This window comes from Nycticebus coucang, chromosome 2 (assembly GCF_027406575.1).
Source record: "Nycticebus coucang isolate mNycCou1 chromosome 2, mNycCou1.pri, whole genome shotgun sequence".
Lineage (NCBI taxonomy): Eukaryota > Metazoa > Chordata > Mammalia > Primates > Lorisidae > Nycticebus > Nycticebus coucang.
Window position 1 is genome coordinate 9354823 of NC_069781.1, and position 2937 is coordinate 9357759.

Sequence of the window (2937 nt, forward strand, 5' to 3'; positions counted from 1 at the left end):
GGCGGGCGCCTGTAGTCCCAGCTACTTGGGAGGCTGAGTCAAGAGAATCGCCTAAGCCTAAGGATTTGGAGGTTGCTGTGAGCTGTGTGACGCCACGGCACTCTACCAAGGGCGATAAGGTGAGACTCTGTCTCTACAAAAAAAAAAAAAAAGAAAGAAATGAAAAAAATCTGCCCTAAAATTCATGTGGACTCTCAGGGGATCCTGAATAGTCAAAACAATCTAGCAAAAGAAGAACTAAGCTGGAAGACTCACATTTCCTGATTTCAAAAGTTACTACAGAGCTACAGTAATCAAAGCACAAAGACAGGTGTATCAACTAATGGAATAAAACAGAGAGCCCAGAAAAAATCCTCACATATATAATGAAATGATTTTTTTCCAGGTTCATAATTTACTGTACAAATTGAGTATCATATGATGAGGCGACGTTAGCTTCTCCAGGCATGGGAACTTAACAAATGAAGTATAGTTTAGAATCCATTTATGTTGGTTCTACAGCTGGGGTGTTTTTAGACCTTAACTTGAAGTATAAGATCATCAAAGCAATGCTTCCATATGTGGCTCGTACACAATTCATTCTACCTGTGAGAGTATAAAGAGCTAAAATATTTTTTGATACCAGTGAACTGGAATGAGGCATCAGTTTCTGGACCTGCCATGATTCCAATCTCTCCAAAGCCACAAATTCTGAAGCCAGTGCCCTACATCATTTGCAGCCACCTCTCAGTCCCTGGCCAAATGACTTTTGACAATGGTGCCAAGATAATTCAATGGAGAAATGACAATTTTTTTCAACAAATGGTGCTGCAAAAAAATGCAAATGGTACATAACAAAAGAATGAAGCTGGACCCTTGCCTAATACTATACACCACACAAAAACAAACTCAAAATGGATTAAAGACCTGAATATAAGACCAAAAACTATAGGGCAAAAGTTTCCTAACCTTGGATTTGGTAATAATTTCTTGGCTATGACAACAAAGGCACAGACAACAAAAGAAAAATTAGCCAAATTGGATTTCATGAAAAATTTGTGCATCCAAAGACAATATCAGTAATATAAAAAGGTGGCCCATAGACGGTAGAAAATATTTTCAAATCATGTATCTGAAAAGGGATTAAAATCCAGGATATATAGGGAAGTTCTGAAACTCAACAACAAAAAACAAACTACCTGATTCAAAAATGGGCAAAGGACTCGAAAAGACAGTTCATCAAAGATGCTCAACATCATTAATCATTAGGGAAATGCAAAACAAAAACTATAATGAAATATCAGCTGATACTCATTAGAATGGTTACTATTTTAAAAAACCTAGAATAACAAATGATGGAAAGGAGATGGAGAAATTGGAGCCCTTACATACAGTTGGTAGGAATGTAACATGGTGCAGCCACAGTGGAAACAGCATGGCAGTTCCTTAAAAAAATTGAAAAGATGGCCGGGCGCAGTGGCTCATGCCTGTAATTCTAGCACTCTGGGAGGCTGAGGCAGGTGAATTGCTTGAGCTCAGGAGTTTGAGACCAGCCTGAGCAAAGTGAGACCCTGTGTCTAAAAACTAACTGGGTGTTGTAGTGGGTGCCTGTAGTCCCAGCTACTCAGGAGGCTGAGGCAAGAGGATCACTTGAGCCCAAGAGTTTGAGGTTGCTGTGAGCTATGATGCCATGACAAGCTGCCAAGGATGAACGAGTGAGACTCTGTCTCAAAAAAAAAAAAAAAAAAAAAATTGTAAAGAATTGAAATCTAGGGCGGTGCCTGTGGTTCAGTGAGTAGGGCGCCGGCCGCATATGCCGAGGGTGGCGGGTTCAAACCCGGCCCCGGCCAAACTGCAACAACAACAACAAAAAAAATAGCCAGGCGTTGTGGCAGGCGCCTGTAGTCCCAGTTACTAGGGAGGCTGAGGCAAGAGAATCGCGGAAGCCCAAGAGTTAGAGGTTGCTGTGAGCCGTGTGACGCCACGGCACTCTACCCGAGGGCAGTACAGTGAGACTCTGTCTCTACAAAAAAAAAAAAAAAAAGAATTGAAATCTAGTTGGGCACAGTGGTTCAAGCCTATAATCCTAGCACTCTGGGAGGATGAGGCTGGTGGATTGCCTGAGCTCAGGAGTTCAAGACCAGCTTGAGGGTGGCGCCTGTGGCTCAAAGGAGTAGGGCGCCGGCCCCATATGCCGGAGGTGGTAGATTCAAACCCAGCCCAGGCCAAAAACAAACAAACACCCCCCCCCACCAAGCTTGAGCAACAGTGAGTACCCATCTCTACTAAAAATAGGAAAACTAGCCGGGTGTCATAGTGGATGCCTGTAGTCCCAGCTACTCAGAAGGCGGAGGCAAGACGATGGCTTGGGTCTAGGAGTTTGAGGTTGTTGTGAGCCGTGATGCCATGAGCACTCTATCCAGGGAACTGAGTGAGACTTTGTTGAAAGAAAGAAAGAAAGAAAGAAGGAAAGAAGGAAAGGAGAGGAGAGGAGAGAAGAAAGAAGGAAAGAAAGAAAGAAGGAAGGAAGAAAGGAAGGAAGAAAGAAAAAAGAAAATTGAAATCAGGATCTTAAATAAATATTTGAATACTCATGTTCATAGCAACACTATTCACAATAACCAAACCATGAAAGCCACCCAAGTGCCCATCAGTGTGGTCTATACAAAAAATGGAATAGTATCCAGACTTAAAGAGGAGGAAATTCTGACACGTACTACAGCATGGATGAACACTGAAGACATGCTAAGTAAAATAAGCCAGTTACAAAAAGACAAATACTACATGAACCCCCTTCTCTGAGGCACTTAGAGATGACAAGATCACAGAGACAGGGCGGCGCCTGTGGCTCAGTCGGTAAGGTGCCGGCCCCATACACTGAGGGTGATGGGTTCAAACCCGGCCCCGGCCAAACTGCAACCAAAAAATAGTCGGGCGTTGTGGCAGGCGCCTGTAGTC

At 43.2% G+C, this 2937-nt stretch overlaps 1 pseudogene; it reads right to left on the reverse strand.

Annotated features, from left to right (window-relative positions):
- Nucleotides 1–484: 484 nt before the first annotated feature.
- Nucleotides 485–662, reverse strand: LOC128565261 (ATP synthase membrane subunit K, mitochondrial-like; annotated as a pseudogene).
- Nucleotides 663–2937: the final 2275 nt, after the last annotated feature.